Source organism: Pristiophorus japonicus, unplaced genomic scaffold (genome assembly GCF_044704955.1).
Source record: "Pristiophorus japonicus isolate sPriJap1 unplaced genomic scaffold, sPriJap1.hap1 HAP1_SCAFFOLD_1117, whole genome shotgun sequence".
In the NCBI taxonomy this organism is placed as follows: Eukaryota; Metazoa; Chordata; class Chondrichthyes; family Pristiophoridae; genus Pristiophorus; species Pristiophorus japonicus.
In genome coordinates this window covers 49,682-71,615 of record NW_027250774.1, presented here as the reverse complement: position 1 = coordinate 71,615, position 21,934 = coordinate 49,682, and the positions used below count along the sequence as shown (strand labels likewise).

General features: G+C 50.6%; 1 long non-coding RNA gene across 1 annotated transcript in view; it reads right to left on the bottom strand.

Moving 5' to 3' along the window:
- Window positions 1–20,994, bottom strand: part of LOC139241610 (uncharacterized) — a 38,438-nt gene extending 17,444 nt beyond the window's left edge. Inside the window, exon 1 of the long non-coding RNA XR_011588944.1 lies at window positions 20,921–20,994. This is a non-coding gene — a long non-coding RNA (uncharacterized lncRNA). The remainder of the gene's footprint in view (window positions 1–20,920) is intronic.
- Between the last annotated feature and the right edge of the window lie 940 nt (window positions 20,995–21,934).

Below are 21,934 nucleotides of genomic sequence, written 5' to 3'. Positions count from 1 at the left end.
GAGGACGTCGATCGCTGGAGGGATGAAATCTTCGCAGCTCCAATGGATCTTCTCCATCCACCTTGTTCCGAGTAGCGTTGGTCCATCACCTGCAACAATCCACAGAGGTAACTTGTGCACCGCGCCATCATGGAGTACCTTTACATCTGCACTACCAACGACTGGGATAAGTTCATCGGTGTATGTGCGCAGCTTTGCCTGAACCGGGACCAACTTGGGTCGTTCAGTTTGATTGTCCCATAGCCTCTCAAAGGCTTCCTGGCTCATCACTGACTGGCTCGCCCCCGTGTCCACTTCCATGAAGACTGGAATGCCATTTATCTCGACTTCCATCCTCAACGGAAAACACTCGGTGGTGCAGGTAAACATGTTATATTGTGGGGCTGAGCTGCCTCTCTGCCTATCGTTTCATAATCCACGCTGGATTCATGGCCATCTGCAGACTCTTCATCGACACAGTGAGTCGTATTTCTCGTACACATTCGCTGGAGGTGGCCCTTTGTGCTGCAGCTTTTACACACATAGTCTTTAAAACAGCACTGGTGTGCCCTGTGATTCCCTCCACATCGCCAGCATGGTGCTACTCGACTAGCCCCCCTCGGCGGTCTCTGAGTTAAGGGACTCGGGGGCCTGTTCTCTCTCCCCTGAGAAGGTTCATGTTCTACAGTCCAGCCTCTAAAAGGCGCCACTCTGTGTACAGTACTTGCCGGGTTTGAGTCCTGAGGATGAGACATCTGCCTAGAGCCGCAGGTCGAGGTCATGAATGCCTGGCTCACAGAGATGGCCTTCTGCAGTGTGACTGTGGTATCTGCAGACAGTAGCTTATGAAGAAGGCCCTCACGGCCGATTCCGATGACAAAGATATCCCGCAGTGCTTCGGTGAGGTGGTTGCCAAAATCACACAGTGTCGCCAGCCTCCTGAGGTCTGCAGCATATTTCCCGATCTCCTGGCCTTCGGGCCGTTGGTGGGTATAGAACCGGTGTCTGGCTGTGAGGATGCTCTCTTTGGGCTTGAGTTGTTCTTGGATCAGGTTTACAAGCTCCTCGTACGTCTTGGTCATTGTCTTCGCTGGTGCCAGCACGTCCCTGACGAGGCCATAGACAGTGGGCCCACAATTGGTTAGCAGGATAGCTCTGTGCTTATTAGCCAGTGTGGCCAGATTGTCGCCTGCCAGGTCACATGCTGTGAAGAAATGGTCGAGCCTCTCCACAAAGGTTTCCCAATCATCACCATCAGTGAACTGCTGCAACGTACCAAGGGTAGCCATTTTCGCGTGAAGGTCCATAATCTCGTCGCCAATTGTTAAGTCTTTATAATGATCCCACGAGACAATGTGTTGTACTGGAACTGTAGTGACCTTAGTCCTTTATTGGTAACTCCAGAGTGAGGATCACACCTGGTGGCCTGCCTTTTATACTAGGCCAGGCACACCTGTACAGGTAACCTACAAGTCTCCACTGCAGTGCCCTCTGGTGACACACCTAGTGATAGTACAAGCAGCAACCATGTAGGATACGTGACACCAGCCTGCGGCCATTAATTCTCAGCACTAAAGCTCACTGCAGGTTCTTGTGTCAATGTAACCGGCAGTGCAGACTATGGAACTGTGTAATGAGCTATTCTTGCTGTGGCTCGCTTGACTCCCAAAGTGTACAGGCACCTTAAATCTCAATAAAACCCCAACCAGTTGGTTCAGGTACTGCCCCTCCGACATTGCGGCACTCCCTCAGTACTGCCCCTCCGACAGTGCAGCACTCCCTCAGTACTGCCCCTCCGACAGTGCGGCGCTCCCTCAGTACTGCCCCTCCGACTGTGCGGCTCTCCCTCAGTACTGCCCCTCCGACGGTGCAACGCTCCCTCAGTACTGCCCTTCCGACAGTGCAGCGCTCCCTCAGCACTGACCCTCCGACAGTGCAGCACTCCCTCAGTACTGCCCTGGAGTGTCAGCCTAGATTTTTGTGCTCAAGTTTCTGGAGTGGGACTTGAACCCACAACCTTCTGACTCTGAGGTGAGAGAGTGCTGCCCACTGAGCCCCGGCTGGCACTCAATGGCAGTGTCAATGGGGAGCCACCACCTGGAATGTGCAGCACATTGGAGGTACGTTGGCAGGAAGCAGTGACCACTCCTGTCGAGGTTAATTTACCGTGCTTGCTGGGATGGGCTTGTGTCTTGTGAGCCCCTTGTTAATGCCCCCACCAATATAGCAACTCTCTCACAAGATGGCCAGGGGAGGGGAGTGGTTCTCTGACACACCTGCACTCGGACTCCAGTTGAGCTGCCAGAGAATTGCTGTTGGAGCAGAGGATGATATATTTGCACAAAGGGGTTTTGTTTTCTTGGAATTTGGCAATCCTTGCCTTGCAGCCGGTCAGATGGAAACAATGTGAAATACTCGCTGGCAGTGGTGGGGATGGGAGGGAACAGGCCATTCGCGGCCAGACTGTGCGATACTTGCCACCAACACCCACATCACTGAGTGAGTAAATAAAGAAGTCTTTGCAGACGTGTGTTTGGAATGTGAAACGAATGGCTGATATCTGGGCCAAAGCTTTTCAATGAATGCCTGCTGGCGGAGGGCTTTGGTCAAACACTTGTGTCTCATGTGAGCACGGATCGGGTTTGGTCTGGCTCAGAATGTGAAGGGCCGATTTTAACCCCTGCCTGCCCAGTAGAAACCGGGTGTGGGGAGGGGGGGAAGTTAAAACCACCCGGGAGACTTATCCCCCCCCCGGACTTCCTGCCCCATTCCCGCAGCCTGCAATTATTTTAACCTGCTCTTCTGAGCAGCCGGCACAGACACCGCTGGAAGCCACCGTGATTCTCCTTTGTCGGTGCCGAGTGGGCCGCGATGGGGCCTGCCTGCTATTTCAACCAATGGCTGGAGCCGGGAGGATGCTGTGGCTATTCCAATATGGCGACTTTAACGGGCTGCCTTCATCGGACAAACATTCCCACACGTTCCTGTCCCCAAGCGCGCGGCACTGCACTTGCCCACGTTCAGTGCTCGGTCCGGGGGTAGCGGGCGGGGGTAGCGAGTGGGGGTAGTGAGTGGGGGTAGCGAGTGGGGGTAGCGGGCGGGGGTAGCGAGTGGGGGGTAGCGAGCGGGGGTAGCGAGTGGGGGGTAGCGAGTGGGGGTAGCGGGCGGGGGTAGCGAGTGGGGGTAGCGAGCGGGGGTAGCGAGTGGGGGTAGCGAGCGGGGGTAGCGAGTGGGGGGTAGCGAGTGGGGGTAGCGGGCGGGGGTAGCGAGCGGGGGTAGCGAGCGGGGGTAGCGAGCGGGGGTAGCGAGCGGGGGTAGCGAGCGGGGGTAGCGAGTGGGGGTAGCGAGTGGGGGTAGCGGGCGGGGGTAGCGAGTGGGGGTAGCGAGTGGGGGTAGCGGGCGGGGGTAGCGAGTGGGGGTAGCGGGCGGGGGTAGCGAGTGGGGGTAGCGAGTGGGGGTAGCGGGCGGAGTGGGTTCCCAGTCGTACCTCAGCCAGCGGTACATCAACTGACCAATTGAGATAACAGAGATCTGGGCAGCCCCTACTCTCTCGGCACTGATGGTTCCCCACCAGTGTGAAGAGCACGCCCAGTATCCCACACAATCCATCGCTGAGCTGCCCTGTCACTAACATGGAGCGTAGGAATCCCACCGTGTTCCTTCTATTGGGCGACATCGCAGACATTACAGTCTCGAGCCACGTCATCAGGCTCAGCCCAACCTTTGGGATCTGGCTGTGTTCCTGGACCCCCCCCCCACTCGCCCATTGTGTTACAGTTGCTCAGCCTGTACTCCGGCTTTACCCCAGGATGCCCCATTCTTTGGTGCACCTTTGGCTCTCAAGGCTGGTGCAATGTATTCGCTTCATGGGCTCTTTGTTTAAGAATTCACAGCAACACATTGCTATTAAGAACTAGCTGGTTTATCGGCAAAAGGTTTAACAATCAAACTACACATTACCAGTTCATCCACCAGGCTCACAACCACCTGCCCCATCGTGGATCCCCTGTGCCCTCTGGTTCTCGACCCTTCCACCAATGGGAACAGTCTCTCTCTATCTACTCTGTCCAGACCCCTCATGATTTTGAACACCTCGATCAAATCTCCTCTCAACCTTCTCTGCTCCAAGGAGAACAACCCCAGCTTCTCCAGTCTATCCACGTCACTGAAGTCCCTCATCCCTGGAACCATTCTCGTCAATCCCCTCTGCACCCTCTCTAAGGCCTCCACACCCTTCCTAAAGTGCGGTGCCCAGAATTGGACACAATACTCCAGTTGAGGCCAAACCAGTGCTTTATAAAAGTTCACTTTAAGTACAGCCAGCTGGTTAGTGTTACTTCCAGGTGCCTTCTGCAGGAATCTAAAAAGCAGTAAACACTCCAATGTGCGCCGAGATTTAAGTAACTACACTATGCATTTTCTACGGACAATTCTTCGTCACTCAAGAGAAAGCTAAAAAGAGAATTGCTCGCACTATCAGGCTCTTCCCCACTGAGTGTGAGTGATAGAGTATTTAAACAGGCTCATTTAGACAGACTGTGAAAATTCACAGACCCCCAAGTCAAGGCTGCTACGTGCTGCTCAGCATGTTGCATTAACTCATCAATCAACTTGACATTTTCGGACCTTGGGTAGTGAGCCAATAAAACGTTAAAAGACTTTCAATTGAGCCAATAAGGTCAAAGAAGGCAAGTTCTTTTCTGTAAATTGATCCAGGTATAAAGTACAGCCATTTTGACCATGTGTCTCAGTAAGACAAAGAAACTGGCAATCAGCCAGCAGTTTGTTGCACTCTGCCAGTATTAAAAAGTTAAAACTACCATCGGAGTTCGTATTTCATTGGAAATTAAGAGATCTAACAATTTTGGCGCTGCGAGCAGGGTCGCTGAGGAAAGAAACTGAATTTTGGACATCGGACCTACATACTGAGGTAAGGACTCCTCTTTTTTTTAAAAAGTCCTCGGTCAAAAGTCTAAATTCGCCTCTCCTTCTACACGATTCCAAAAGCCTCCGGTTTGCGAACCCTTCGGCTGGTAGTCGGCTCGAGGTCCCATAGACGTCTAAACTTCGGCGGTGTGTTAGTTAATTCATCATCGACCTATTGATCAGCTAGAAAGCTTACGACTCGAGACCCCAGTAAAGAACTCAATATAATGGCAGCAGGAGATAACAATAAAGAATTGCCTACAACTGTTAAAGGTGGGCAGGCACCACCTGAAGTTTCTTTAGATTTAATTCTCGAACAGTTGAAAGAATACATAGAGCAACAATTCAACTTATCTAAAACCTGTATTAAGATCGAACAAAAGTACGGAACCTCCAAAGGACAATGGTCCTTGGACGAGATTAAAAGGGTCGAGGGAAAAACGACCCGTATGAAAAATAAAGAGCGAACTAGATGGTCCCTAGCGGTTATGGGACAGATCCAAAACCGGAATGAAATTATAATGCGTTCCCAACATGATCGAGAACTGACCAGTACAAAGGATCAATTGCAAGCAGTTTGTGCACAGCTGCGACAGAAAAAGCTTGAACTTGAAAAGCTGGAAGCGGAAGTTAAAGATCTTAAAGGTGAAATTAAAGAATGGAAAAAATCATTAGGTCAAGAGACAGTAATAGGAAAAGGAAAATGTATTGATCAATTCCCAGGGTACCCATGTTTGGATAAATTAAAAGCGCAAACCCGAAGACACGACCGAGGAATCGATACGGTTTCTGAATCCTCTGACAATACAGTGTCGGAGGATGATGAAGAATTAGGGGTGCGCTTTGCCCCGTTTAAAAAAAGACGAGTTGTAGTCAAATCAGAAGAGACTGCGGATGAGGGCGGAACCAAAAAAACAAAGAGAAGGGTGTACGAAGAATACTTAGTTCATGATCCGGCAGACCCAGAGAAAATTGATAAATGGTCCAAGGAATTGCCCAATCCAAAGAAAGGGGGAGTAAAAACGTGGGACCAATTGGACCGCTTAAGAAATATATATCAACTTCATCCCTGGGACGGAGTGCAAATTTTGACCATAATGGTGCCAAAAACACAGGGAAGGAAATTGCACGACAAGGTAGATGAAGCTCTGGGGCAGAATGAGCAAGAATTAGACACAGGATGGGAGGCGATTAAACACTGGCTGCAAGCCTTCAGTCCAGCTAAGAAAGACTGGGGAAAAATTGCAGCCTGCCAACAGAAAGGAACAGAGGAGATCCTGGAGTATGACGAGCGGTTTAGATGCACGTGGCTAGAACATTCGGGTATGAATAATACGGATAAGGAAATGGATGAACAAGTGTTTGGACCCCTGAAAGCAGCTTTCGTGGCAGGTCTAAAGCCAGAACTGTCCAAAATGCTTAAGGTAGTGTTACCGGACTGGGAAGGTAGAGGAACTACCTTTTCAGCATTGGTGGATCGATGTAACCAATTAGATCGGGATATGGGAGCTAAAGTCCGAGCTGTACAGGCTATGGGATGGAAATCCCAGGATTCCGATAAACAGTTATTAGGAAAATTACCTGGAAAATATCATTATTGTGGGAAAGAAGGTCACTGGGCCAAGACGTGCAGGGCAAAACAGCAAGGTCGTGGCTGGGGAAGAGGACGCAGCCAGGGATACAATTCAGCCAACAAACCAGGCTTGTCACAAGATAACAACCTCATAGAAACATTTAAGCGACTGACAATACAACAACAGAAGGAGTTACTTGGGATAGCAAAAAACGATTAGAGCCCACCCTGGCCCCCCTCCTTGCACTAATACAACAAAGGGGAGTTGGGCTATATATAACTGTGAGGGTGGGCGATAAGGATGTGGACTGTCTTTTAGACACAGGGGCGGAATTAACATGCTTACCCCTACAATATGGAGACTTTTTGCCGTTGGATGGTAGGGCACGTACAGCCTATGGAGTTGGGGGCCATAAAATGGAAATTAAAAGGACAACACCGGTACTTATAGGGCTGGGTCCACATGAACTAACCACGCCGGTCTGGATAGGCCCAGTAGATCAACCCCTTTTGGGAATGGACGTTCTAATCCAAATAGATTCATCGTTGCATTTCAAGGATGGTCGGGTGACATGGTCAATGAGAACTTTGAAGAAAGAAGAATTGAAGGAACACCCGATATGGGCTAAAGATAAGAACGATTGTGGCCTACTCCAGATGGAGCCTGTGTCATTTACCGGGACCAAGCCTCCATGCACTAAACAGTATCCCATCAGTCCAACTGCCATCGCGGGAATCTTACCGGTTATTCAGCAATTGGAGAAACAAGGGGTGCTTATTAAAACGCATAGCTCCTCCAATAGCCCCGTGTGGCCGGTACAGAAATCTAATGAGACTTGGCGTTTGACTGTCGATTATAGGAAAGCTAACCAGTGTATTGATCAAAAAGCTCCTTTGGTCGCAGATCCCTCCACCATTTTTAATGCCCTCAAACCGGAACATAAATATTTCTCGGTTATAGATATGGCCAACGGATTTTGGTTGGTGCCTCTGGCACCGGAGGTTCGACAGTGGTTTGCTTTCACTGTCCAAGGACAACAGTATACTTGGACCCAGTTACCACAGGGTTTCCACAACAGCCCTACGGTATTCCACATGGCTTTACAAAGCCATTTGCGAGAATTACCTCCCCTGTCATCCACAGTCATCCAATATGTAGACGATATCCTGCTAGCTTCAAACATGGAAGAACAGCATGAACAAGATTTACGAGCTTTGCTGGACCACCTTCGGCTGAAAGGACATAAAGCCAGCATCGACAAAGCACAAATATCCCAAGAAGAGGTTGTATACCTGGGACAAAAGATTTCACAAGGAAAGAGAGAACTTACCCAGGATAGAACTGCAGCCATTCGGGCTGCTAAAAGACTCACCACTATTCAGGAACTAAGGTCTTTTTTGGGATTGTGTAACTTTAACAGAAATTGGATTGACTCCTTCACACAGCTTGCTCAGCCATTGAATGATATTTTAAAGGGGAAATGTGCCTCTAAAGAAGCCATCACCCTCACTAAGGAACAGCAAGAGGCCTTCCTGAGTTTGAAAAAGACTTTGTGTTCGGCACCGGCTCTGGGAATCCCCGACAGTGGTAAGCCATTTACCCTGTTTGTCCATGAGAAAGAAGGATATATGGCAGCTATACTGACACAAGAACATGGGGATCGGCAAAGACCTATTGGCTATTATTCGGCAAAACTGGATGCGGTAGCCCTCGGATGGGGAAGTTGCCTAAGGGCCATGGAAGCTACATGTCGAGCGGTAATGATCACTGCGGGTCTAGTCCCCGACCAAAAGCTGATTGTCAAGTGTCCCCACACCGTACACGCTTTGCTGTCTATGAATAGAATGTCTCAGGTGACAGCAGCTAGATGGACCCGCTGGACAGCAGTTTTGGAAGCTCCTAATCTCCACATCGTCCGGGCCAGCCCGGTTAATCCCGCAACTATGCTCCCGATGTCAGAATCGAGGGAGCAAGAGCGGGGAGAATGTGAAGAGCATGACTGCGTGGAGATTTTAAAAGAAACAGAAGAAGCAGCCTTAGCAGCAGAGGAGCCTCTGCACAACCCAGACCTCATCCTGTTTACAGATGGTTCCTCCTTTGTTGACAATGGTACCAGAAAAGCAGGATGGGCAGTTACAACCTTATATGAGGTAGTGGCAAAAGGATGTTTACCCTCAGGAACGTCAGCACAACAGGCCGAGTTATGGGCCCTGTCAGAAGCATGTCGAATAGCAGAAGGACAGACAGCTAATGTCTACACAGATTCGCGTTATGCTTTTGGAGTCGCTCACGACTTTGGTCTGTTATGGCGGAAAAGAGGATTCCTCACTGCTGCTGGTACACCTATCCAAAATGGAAAAGAAGTCCGAGACTTACTGAGGCCATACAATTACCTCAGGAAGTGTCCATCCTGAAGTGTAAGGCCCATACCAAGGAACATACCACAGAAGCACAGGGAAATGCCCGAGCTGACCAGGCACCTAAAGATGCCGCCTCACAGGGCGTTCCTCCAGAAGAACCAACACAGATGTGCAGATTGAAAGCACTCAGAACTCTGACACGAGACCTTCAAACAATGCAAGGCGAGTGCTCCCGAGAGGAAAAATGGACATGGATTGAGGCAGGAATTAAGCTATGTGAAGATGGTGTCTGGAGACAAAGAGTTACCGACAAGCCAGTCGCGCCACAAGCGCTTATGCCTTTTTTAGCCCAACAGATCCACTCGTGGGGACACTTGGCCTCACAACAGATGACGGCACGGTTCCAGAAAAGCTGGTGGGGTCGGGGATTTAAAAAACATGCCCAGCTGGTAACAGACCGCTGTGTGGTCTGCCAGAAAAATAATTCTGGACCCATCACGGTAATGCCCCAACTGAGGCCCCCTGCCCCTGTCGGACCATTCCAGCATCTGCAGGTTGATTATATATCTCTTCCTTCATGCCAAGGATACACTAACATTCTTGTCATGGTCGACAGATTCTCTAGATGGGTAGAAGTTGTCCCAACTAAAAGAGCCACAGCCAATCACACTGCAAAGGTCTTGTGTAAGGATTACATTCCCCGATGGGGAGTCCCGAGTAGCATTGACTCAGATCAGGGAACACACTTCACAGGTGCTGTCTGCCAAGAAGTCTGTAGGTTACTGAACATCACGTGGGATTTACACTGTCCTTATCATCCACAATCATCAGGACAAGTAGAACGAATGAATCGAACTCTGAAACAACGGCTTGCCAAATATCACCAAGAAGGAACACCATGGCCCCAGGCACTACCAATAGTGCTACGTAGCATTAGGGCAACCCCGAACAGAACTACAGGTCTAAGCCCATTTGAAATTATAACAGGAAGACCCATGTCACTGCCAGGAACTATTGATTTACGGAAAGCTGATGTTCACTTAATGAGTGACACTTTGTTATCATACTGTCAGAACTTAACCAATGCTATTAGTTCTGTTTCCCAACAGGTATCGGCAGCTTGGGGTAATCCACCCGAAGGAGGACACGACATCATCCCGGGAGTCTGGGTCTATGTGAAAAAGTTGCATAAAGAACCTTTGGGTGCCAAGTGGGAGGGACCTTATCAAGTGTTATTGACCACCCAGGCAGCTGTTAAAGTCCAAGGAAAGAAAGCCTGGATCCACGCTTCACACGTTAAACGAGCACCCGTAACTGAAGCTGAAATCTAATAAGGACAATTACTTTTCGCGAAAATGTATAAATTTACTGTATTATTGATTAAGATATTGATTGGAATAAGGTTAATTAACCTACTAAAACCAGACTTCCATTGTGGCCACGATGGAACTCGGGTTGGTGTAAATTTGTGTGGAAGCTACTAGTCCGGACATGTGGCGAAACACATCAACAAATTTTAGAAGGAAACTCTATTAACATGTATGAAATTATTTTGTAGAATGTTTAACCAGTGATACCTGATGTTTTATGATTCAGTTTGTGAAAGAATCAAAGGGGGGATTGATAGAGTATTCAAACAGGCTCATTTAGACAGACTGTGAAAATTCACAGACCCCCAAGTCAAGGCTGCTGCGTGCTGCTCAGCATGTTGCATTAACTCATCAATCAACTTGACATTTTCGGACCTTGGGTAGCGAGCCAATAAAACGTTAAAAGACTTTCAATTGAGCCAATAAGGTCAAAGAAGGCGAGTTCTTTTCTGTAAATTGATCCAGGTATAAAGTGCAGCCATTTTGACCATGTGTCTCAGTAAGACAAAGAAACTGGCAATCAGCCAGCAGTTTGTTGCTCTCTGCCAGTATTAAAAAGTTAAAACTACCATCGGAGTTCGTATTTCATTGGAAATTAAGAGATCTAACAGTGAGCATCGCTGTTCCTGTTCCTATAATGCCAGATATTCCATTTAACACACACTGTACCTCACCATGAGCTTGGTGGTAGATTTGAGGGCCTGGACTTCAAACATTCTTTTCCTCAGGCGGCCGAAGGCTGCACTGGCGCACTGGAGGCGGTGTTGGATCTCGTCGTCAATTCCTGCTCTTGTTGATAAGAGGCTCCCGAGGAATGGGAAGTGGTCCACGTTGTCCAGGGCCGTGCCGTGGATCTTGTTGACTGAGGGTCAGTGCTGTGCGGCGAGGACAGGCTGGTGGAGGACCTTTGTCTTACAGATGTTTAGCGTAAGGCCCAAGCTTTCGTACAGTAAGTACATCGACTATGTCCTGGAGATCAGCCTCTGTATGTGTGCAGACGCAGGCATCGTCCGCGTACTGTAGCTCGACGACAGAGGTTGGGGTGGTCTTGGACCTGGCCTAAAGATGGCGAAGGTTGAACAGGTTCCCACTGGTTCTGTAGTTTAGTTCCACTCCAGCGGGCAGCTTGTTGACAGGCCTGTAGTAATACCCGCCCTCCTGTATGGCTCAGACATGGACCATGTACAGTAGACACCTCAAGTCGCTGGAGAAATACCACCAACGGTGTCTCCGCAAGATCCTACAAATCCCCTGGGAGGACAGATGCACCAACATTAGCGTCCTCGATCAGGCCAACATCCCCAGCATTGAAGCACTGACCACACTCGACCAGCTCCGCTGGGCAGGTCACATTGTTCTCATGCCAGACACACGACTCCCAAAGCAAGCGCTCTACTCGGAACTCGTTCACAGCAAACGAGCCAAAGGTGGGCAGAGGAAACGTTTCAAGGGACACCCTCAAAGCCTCCCTGATAAAATACAACATCCCCACCGACGCCTGGGAGTCCCTGGCCAAAGACCACCCTAAGTGGTGGAAGTGCATCCGGGAGGGCGCTGAGCACCTCGAGTCTCGTCGCTGAGTGCATGCAGAAAGCAAGCGCAGGCAGCGGAAGGAGTGTGCGCAAACCAGTCCCACCCTCCCCTTCCCTCAACCAGTGTCTGTCCCACCTGTGACAGAGACTGTGGTTCCCGTATTGGACTGTTCAGTCACCTGAGAACTCATTTTAAGAGTGGAAGCAAGTCTTCCTCGATTCCGAGGGACTGCCTCTGATGATGATGTACCTCACTGCAGAAACATAAGACATCAACTGTTCTTTCTCTATCAAAAACTGAAATTATATTCATCGTGTTGTAACATCTGTTAAAATAATTATCATTTCAACGGATGTTGCAAAATGATCTATGTCTGTTCCATCTGATCGCCTCCAGCCTGCCCAGGGAGCTGTTTCCTCACTCTGTACCTGTGGAGAGATTTGCGGTTAGGATCTCAACAGCTGTGATACCATAAATCCTTCAGAAGCTTGCTTGGAACTCCCTCCATTCCATCACAACTGACCTTGAGATCTGACAGCAGCCAAGGTACAAATCGGCCATTTGTTGCAGGTTTTACAATGTGCAGCAATTTGCACACTTGTGTTCAACTGTTCATATAACCGCAGGAACCACTTGTTCACCGTGTTGAGAGTATTGCGTAGGCAAAACGGAACCTACTGGAGATACCTTGGTATCGAACCTTGGTTAGACCACACTTGGAGCACTGTGTACAGTTCTGGTCGCCGTATTTTAAAAAGGATACAAAGGCACTGGAGAGGGTGCAGAGAAGATTTACAAGGATGATACCAGAAATGCGAGGGTATACATATCGGGAAAGGATGAACAGGCTGGGTCTCTTTTCTCTTGAACAGAGAAGGCTGAGGGGTGACCTAATAGAGGTCTTTAAAACGATGAAAGGTTTTGATCGAGTGGATACAGAGAGAGTGTTTCCACTTGTGGGGAAGAGCATAACTAGAGACCATCAATATAAGATAGTCACCCAGAAACCCAGTGGGGAATTCAGGAGAAACTTCTTTACCCAGAGAGCGGTGAGAATGTGGAACTCGCTGCCACAGGGAGGGGTTGAGGGGAATAGTATCGATGCATTTAAGGGGAGGCTGGACAAGCCAATGGGGGAGAAGGGAATAGAGGGTTATGCTGATAGTTTTAGATGAGGAAAGACGGGGGGAGGCTCGAGTGGAGCATAAACACCGGCACGGACTGGCTGGGCCCAATGGCCCGTTCCTGGGCCGTATATCCCGTGTAATCCTGTGTAATCAATCATTGCCTAATGGTAATGATTTCTGGGACATCATTGGGGCTTTACTGATTGTCTTTGGTCTTATCTGTATCTATGTGCTTTGCTGGAGAGTGAGTATATTGTCTTAAATATCCTGGGTAATCCATGGAATCCAACAGGACTGTACACAAGTACAGAAGAACTACAGATGGGGGAAATTCTCCCGTTGCTGACCTATTTGTCCACCCATCAAACGACAGGCCCGATATATGGTGCTGCTGAAGTCCATGGGATGAATATGGGATGAATAACAAGCGGCTGATGTGATGTGACAGTGCGGGTTGTTACTCCCGGCCCAGTCTTCAGTCACCGTGAAATGCTCCGTGTGACCCTCAGTGTTACACTCACAGCCTACAGTTCAGGCACTGAGAGCCGATTACATTATTTGACGCACGACCTTCCTCGGGGATTGTCAGGAAACTGTCAGTGGAGGTTTGGTGGCTCGCTCCTCATCGATAGCCCTAGTCTGCACCGAGGTGTTTTTCTCATATTCCCCAACCTCAATAGCTACTTGCAATGAGCATCGCTCATGATGGTTACTGGCCAGTTCTAAACCTTCAGTGAACGTGCTTCAGGCTGCTGACTGAGGAACCTTGTCAGCTGTGTGTGACCCGGGTTAAGGAGGGCTCACAATGCAAGGTCGGCCTGGAGAGAAAACGTGGAAAGATCCGACTGTTTAAAGCCAGCCCTGCCGCTGAAGAGAACCTCCCCACGAACAGCAGTCACTCACCCACTGCCACTCGTGTAACACGAGGGATTTATCTGCTGCAATGGGGAGACGCCTGGTTCAGCCAGTGAGCAGTACATGGGAGAATGATATATCTTACAACTGACGGCAGCCTGCTTCAAGCCCCACGGGGATACATCTCCTCGGACATATATGGGTTCTAAATGCTCCTGCAAAAACTGAAGAAAGTTGCCTCTGATTAAAGCTCTTATAAAAAGATGTTTGAAGCTCTTCTACCACTGGCTGGTATTTCTCACTGACCCTGTACACATACCTGTTGAAAATTAAAAAGTGATGTTTTTTTTAACTAGATTTGTCTGTAGTTAGGCGTTAGTACACGAATCACAGAAAGTTCATGATCAGATCAGCCATGATCTTATTGAATGGCGGAGCAGGCTCGAGGGGCCAGGTGGCCTACTATTTCTTATGTTCTTATGTTGGACTTTATTACAAGAGGATTTGAGTATAAGAGTAAAGAAGCCTTACTGCAATTATATAGGGCCCTGGTGAGACCACACCTGGAGTATTGTGTACAGTGTCGGTCTCCTTATCTAAGGAAGGATATACTTACCATAGAGGGAGTGTAACGATGGTTCACCAGACTGATTTCTGGGATGGGGGGATTGTCCTATGAGGAGAGATTGTGTAGATTGGGCTGATACTCTCTGGAGTTTAGAAGAATGAGAGGTGATCTCATTGAAACATACAAAATTCTGAGGGGGATTGACAGGGTAGATGCTGAGAGGATGTTTCCCCCGGGGCTGGAGAGTCTAGAACCAGGGGTCACAGTCTCAGGATAAGGGGTCGGCCATTTAGGACTGAGATGAGGATGGGCTGAATGGCCACCTTTTCTGCTGCTTGAAGCTATCAAAACTTACAAAGTCTAGGAAGCTCTCTTCAATAACTTTTGAACATGAATTTTGCACCAGAAATGAACCACCAGTGCCTTTGTTATCCTCCAATTTGTATAAAGCCAAAGAGAAATGAGAAACTGATCAATGGGTGCAAGCTGCCTTGTATGTCTCCGTTACCTTTTATGTTCTAGCTGGCACAATGAAGAAAAGAAGATCTCCTTCACAATTAATCCACAACTGTCCCATTCCAAATTACTTCTTGCAGTGATGGTCCAGAAACACAAATTACCTTCAATGTAGACAATTTCAACACACACAGCCTCGCCAAAGATTTGTTCGATTTGGATCTAACAATGGGTTAGATTGGGACAACAATGAAGAGGACAGTGTCAACTCCTTGACCAGGAGGTTGGAGGAGAATGGCTTCTACTTAATGCATGAAACACATTGAGATACAACGGATTACTGGCAGACATATGTGTACAGGAACCAGGCAACAGCGAAGTGCTGGAGATGATTACTGTGTCAACAGACTATTAATTGACCACCTAATCTAACATAACCATCTGGAAAACAGCACTGTGGCATCAGCATGCTCCATTGCATAGCTTGATGTCTATTGTTTCCCTACTTACATGTTCGTACAGTTTCTTCCCAAAAGCCTTTCCCTGGCCCGCCCGCCCGCCCACACAGTAGCTCCAAAGCGCGTTCTGCTGTCCCGATTGTCTTCATGCAGTGATGGATTTGGCCAGGCCCGAGGCGGCCTTGTGTTATCTCGAACCCCCTGCCTTCACCTGGATCAGACAATGGGGAGGGTAAAACCATCTCCTCTCTCAACAGTATCTCATTCAAAACCTGTCAGGCCACCATTCACCGGCCCTGAATTTCCAAAGGTGGCCTCCCAGTCTCCTGCCGTAACTTTGGTCACAGAACTCCCAGAGGACATCGACACCGCTTCTCCCACAGAAACCCAGGGCCATATTACTCCTCTGCCTCCAGCTCCTGCCTCCTGAGAGAAGTTTGTAATCAGTGCACATATAAGCAGAAAGGCAAGAACAGATAAGCAGGCTCATCAATGCTCATCCCCACAGAAATTCAAGGCCACTATGTTTTTTGTGGACCTCCTGAGAATCTTCATGGGCACCACCATGACTTTCAGTTCCACAGGATCACAAGATAATTCTGGGTGAGGAAAGCCATTGGGCTCATATTAATTAATCTGTCCAGGGAGATACTAAAGTCCCCCCATTTCAGTATCAAACAATTCATGAAGAACATAAGAATTAGGTGCAGGAGTAGGTCATTCGGCCCTTCGAGCCTGCACCACCATTTAATATGATCATGGCTGATCATGCACCTCAGTACCCCTTTCCTGCTTTCTCTCCATACCCCTTGATCCCTTTAGACGGAAAGGCCACATCTAACTCCCTTTTGAATATATCCAATGAACAGGCCTCAACAACTCTCTGTGGCAGGGAATTCCACAGGTTCACCACTCTCTGAGTGAAGAAGTTTCTCCTCATCTCGGTCCTAAATGGCCTACCCCTTATCCTTAGACTGTGACCCCTGGTCCTGGACTTCCCCAACATCGGGAACATTCTTCCTGCATCCAACCTGTCCCGTCCCATCAGAATTTAATATGTTTCTATGAGATCCCCTCTCATCCTTCTAATCTTTGACCTCAACTCCACTTTCCCGCCCAATCCCCATATCCCTGGATTCCCTCCATACCTTCCACCTCCATCACTTCTCCTGGAAGCCTACTCCAGACTTTGATCACTCTTTGGGTGAAGAGAAATTTCCTGACAGTGGTCTGAGATTTGCTTTTGGCTGGTTTGAAGTATAACCTCCCCCTCCCCCTTGCTTTACCCTCACAATTCAATTGGAAGTCTTTCAGGATTTACCTGTTGCATTCTCCTAACAAACGGCTAGATTTTGCCGGTACCACCCTGACGATATGGGGGTACCCGGGAAACGGCGGGAAACCCGGAAGCTCGGCATTCCTGGCGCACTGTAAGAGTTTTAACTCAACAGCATGTGTACGGCATCATGAACGGGTCCCCTGTGGTGGATGGTGAGGGTGGGGAGGACAGGATGGTGGGGGTGGGGGTGGGGGTGAGGGTGAGGGTGGGGGTGAGGTGAGGGTGGGGGTGAGGGTGAGGGTGGGGATGGAGGTAGGGTGAGGATGGAGGTAGGGTGAGGGTGAGGGTGAGGTGAGGGTGAGGTGAGGGTGAGGGTGGGGGTGAGGGTGAGGTGAGGGTGAGGGTGAGGTGAGGGTGGGGGTGAGGGTGGGGACAGAGGTAGGGTGAGGGTGAGGGTGAGGTGAGGGTGAGGTGAGGGTGGGGGTGGGGATGGAGGTGAGGGTGAGGGTGAGGGTGAGGTGAGGGTGAGGGTGGGGGTGAGGTGAGGGTGGGGGTGGGGATGGAGGTGAGGGTGAGGGTGAGGTGAGGGTGGGGGTGAGGGTGGGGAGGACAGGATGGTGGGGGTGGGGGTGGGGGTGAGGATGGAGGTAGGGTGAGGGTGAGGGTGAGGTGAGGGTGGGGATGAGGGTGAGGTGAGGGTGAGGGTGAGGGTGAGGTGAGGGTGGGGGTGGGGAGGACAGGATGGTGGGGGTGGGGGTGGGGGTGAGGGTGAGGTGAGGGTGAGGTGAGGGTGAGGGTGAGGTGAGGGTGGGGGTGAGGATGGAGGTAGGGTGAGGGTGAGGGTGAGGCGAGGGTGAGGGTGAGGTGAGGGTGGGGGTGAGGGTGGAGAGGACAGGATGGTGGGGGTGGGGGTGGGGGTGAGGGTGAGGTTGAGGGTGGGGGTGAGGATGGAGGTAGGGTGAGGGTGAGGTGAGGGTGGGGATGAGGGTGAGGTGAGGGTGAGGGTGAGGGTGAGGGTGAGGGTGAGGGTGAGGGTGGGGTGGGGATGGAGGTAGGGTGAGGGTGAGGTGAGGGTGGGGGTGAGGGTGGGGATGGAGGTAGGGTGAGGGTGAGGGTGAGGGTGAGGGTGGGGTGGGGCTGAGGGGGCCCATGGTGTTGGGGGTTGGGGGGTCTATATCTGGAGGGGAGGGGGTCTGATCCCCGACCCCGGGGAGGGTCAGGTTGATTGTGGGAGATTGTGGGGGGGATCGGGGGGGAAGTACCCCCGCTCCCCCCCGGCCACAGGCATCGCTCCCCGAGACTGAGGCCACATCGTCGCATGCACCAGGATCCCCGGCCCCTGTATGATAAAGTATCGCCCCCTCCCCTCCCCCCGCCCCTCCCCAGTCTCCCGCCTGAATGAAATGGGAGAGTGCGCGGGTTGGAGGCGGGCTTCGCATTGTTACAACTTTCACTTCCCCTCCCCCCGCCCCACCCCCCAGGCCCTGCCCCCGCCCCACCCCCACATTGCCCCGCCCCCACCTTGCCCCGCCCCCACCCCACCCCACAACCGCCCCACCCCCACCTTGCCCCACCCCCACCTTGCCCTGCCCCCACCCCACCCCACCCCACAACCGCCCCACCCCCACCTTGCCCCACCGCCACCCCCTATCCCCCCGCCCTGCCCCCCCGGCCCCGCCCCCCTGCTCCACCCCCACCCCCACCCCACAACCGCCCCAACCCCCCCCGCCCCACCCCCACCTTGCCCCGCCCCCACCCCCTATCCCCCCGCCCTGCCCCCCCCCACCCCCCTTACCCGGCCTGGGTTTTCTCTCTCGATAAGACATGGGCAAGGCTGATTATTGCCCAAAGCTATGTAAATTAAGACTGCAGCCCGATCTCCTGAGAGACTCTCCAGACATTCGGGGCCCGTTTGAAAAAGCTGTTGCTTCGACGTGTATTGAATGTGATCGGCGTTAGCAAGCTGAGTCCCAACTGGAACCGCATATCTGGTGGGTCAGGGTTTGAAACACTCGCTGACTATCAGATGGAAAAGTTATCCAAGTTAGTGATTAAAACCTCCACTTGTAGAGCTCAATTGGTTAACTTGTCCCAGGATTTCTGAGCTACGGTTCAAGTAAGATGCGTCAAGCATCACCCTGAAATGACTCCAGAAGAACATGAGAATTAGGAGCAGGAGTCGGCCATTCGGCCCCTCGAGCCTGCTCCACCATTCAATAAGATCACGGCTGATCTTCGACCTCAACTCCACTTTCCCGCCCGATCCCCATATCCCTCGATTCCCCGAGAGTCCAAAAATCTATCGATCTCAGCCTGTGTCTCTTTGATGCAAGCCTTGCCATTCTGCAGCTGACATGAACGTCATCATCATCAACTTCATCATAGGCAGTCCCTCGGAATCGAGGAAGACTTGCTTCCACTCTTAAAGTGAGTTCTCAGGTGACTGAACAGTCCAATACGGGAACCACAGTCCCTGTCACAGGTGGGACAGACAGTGGTTGAGGGAAGGGGAGGGTGGGACTGGTTTGCCGCACGCTCCTTCCGCTGCCTGCGCTTGGTTTCTGCACGCTCTCGGTGACGAGACTCGAGGTGCTCAGCGCCTTCCCGGATGCACTTCCTCCACTTAGGGCGGTCTTTGGCCAGGGACTCCCAGGTGTCGGTGGGGATGTTGCACTTTATCAGGGAGGCTTTGAGGGTGTCCTTGTAACGTTTCCTCTGCCCACCTTTGGCTCATTTGTCATGAAGGAGCTCTGCGTAGAGCAATTGCTTTGGGAGTCTCGTGTCTGGCATACAAACTATGCCAGACACAAGACTCCAAGCATGCAAAGCTGATCGAGAGTGGTTAGTGCTTCAATGCTGGGGATGTTGGCCTGGTTGAGGACACTAATGTTGGTGCGTCTGTCCTCCCAGGGGATTTGCAGGATCTTGCGGAGACATCGTTGGTGATATTTCTCCAGCGACTTGATGTGTCTTCTGTACATGCCTCAGATCCATACAGGAAGGTGGGTATTACTACAGCCCTGTAGACCATGAGCTTGGTGGTAGGTTTGAGGGCCTGGTCTTCAAACACTCTTTTCCTCAGGTGGCCGAAGGCTGCACTGGTGCACTGGAGGCGGTGTTGGATCTCTGCATCAATGTCTGCCTTCGTTGACAAGAGGCTCCCGAGATATGGGAAATGTTTCACGTTGTCCAGGGCCGCGCCGTGAATCTTGATGATTGGAGGGCAGTGCTGTGTGGCGAGGACAGGCTGGTGGAGGACATTTGTCGTACGGATGTTAAGCGTGAGGCCCATGCTTTGATATGCCTCAGTGAATACATTGACTATATCCTGGAGTTCAGCCTCTGAATGTGCACAGACGCTGGCGTCGTCCGCATACAGCAGCTCAACGACAGAGGTTGGGGTGGTCTTGGACCTGGCCTGGAGGCGGCGTGGGTTAAACAGGTTCCCACTGGTTCTGTAGTTTAGTTCCACTCCAGCGGGGAGCTTGTTGACTGTGAGGTGGAGCGTGGTGGCGAGGAAGATTGAGAAGAGGGTTGGGGCGATGACACAGCCCTGTTTGACCCCGGTCCGGACGTGGATTGGGTCTGTAATGGATCCGTTGGTAAGGATCGCGGCCTGCATCTCGTTGTGGAGCAGGCGAAGGATGGTGACGTACTTTTGGGGGCATCCGAAACGGAGGAGGACGCTCCATAGACCCTCACGGTTGACAGTGTCACAGGTCTTTGTAAGGTCAAAAAAGGCCATGTACAAGGGCTGGTGCTGCTCCCTGCATTTTTCCTGCAGCTGTCGCGCTGCAAAGATCATGTCCGTTGTTCCCCGTAGGGGACTGAATCCGCATTGTGATTCCGGGAGGAGCTCCTCAGCCACAGGGAGAAGACGGTTGAGGAGGACTCGAGCGACAACTTTCCCAGTGGTTGATAACAGGGAGATTCCCCTGGAGATACCGCAGTCAGACTTGTCCCCCTTTTTAAAAATGGTCACAATCACTGCATCTCTCAGATCTCCCGGCATGCTCTCCTCCCTCCAGATGAGAGAGATGAGGTCGTGTATCCGGGCCAACAGCGCCTCTTCCTCTACAAGTGACATGAACGACCCAAACACCAGACATGTTTTGATTTGCTTTGATATTGAGATTCTGGCTGTGGATTAGTTTTAAGGTTCTAGTTTTAAAAGTCAGGGGAGAAATTCGAGTGGTACCAGAGACCAGAGCGACATCGGCAGATCGAGGATTGAGCGTGATCACATCTGATTCACATTGGCAAACTGCCAGCAGCTGTTTATTAACAACAGGACGTCGGGCATCAGTGATGCCGTTTAAAGGCAGCCTGCACCTCTTTAAGGGGTGGTGCACTTTGGCTGCATTGAATTGAATGAAATGAAAAGTGGGCTTGAACACACTCCTTTAACTGTGAGGCTACACATTTGTGGACTCACCTGACAGTATGCTGGATACGGGAATACCAACATTGTCGAAATGTATCTCAAAGTGCCCACCATAAAAAGAGTCTGTCAGGAAACAATGAAAGTAATTTCAGTCTCCATACATGTAATGTATTTGCTTCGTGGGTTCTTTGTTTCAGAACTAGTTAGGTTATTTACAAAGGTTTAACGATCACACTACACATTATCAGTTCATCCACCAGGCTCACAACTGCATACCTCATCGTGGGGAACCTAGAGCCAACTGGCTGGGGTTTTATTGAGTCTTGTGAACATCACGTGACTGGCTAAGGCACTCACAAGACAACAGCTCTACAACTATTTTGTGTAAAACTTTTAAATCAGGGATCCTTATTAAAGAACCGACAAATTAACAAATAAAACGTTTTGAAACTTTAAACGGTCAAATTAAAATGTGGTTGTCGGGGGTGATGGTGCACTCCAGTCCCTCCGGCACCCACCTGTCACGGAAGGCCGCGAGCGTACCGGTGGACACCGTGTGCTCCATCTCCAGGGACACCCTGGCTTGGATGTAACCGCGGAAGAGAGGCAGGCAGTCGGGCTGAATGACCCCCTCGACCGCCCAATGACCACCTTGGCCAGGCAATAGGTCCACAAACCTCTGAGCATAATCACAGGTGCATACATTAGAATAACATGTACAGAAACAGCTCAAACTTACAATGGCCAAACCCAGAGACAGGACATACTTGGGATAAGTTATTAAATATAAAGGGGTAGAGTTTACACTTTGTGCACAATCGGGAAATTGCGCCCAAAATGTATTTGAAATTTTGCTGGTTAGGTTACAGTTACAACTATTTTAGTTGCACCTGTAAATCAAATGCCCCCTTATTAAAGGGGCACTAAAACCGAGATGAGGAGGAATTTCTTCTCTCAGAGGGTTGTAAATCTGTGGAATTCCCTGCCCCAGAGAGCTGTGGAGGCTGGGTCATTGAATATATTTAAGGTGGAGATAGACAGATTTTTGAGCGATAAGGGAGTGAA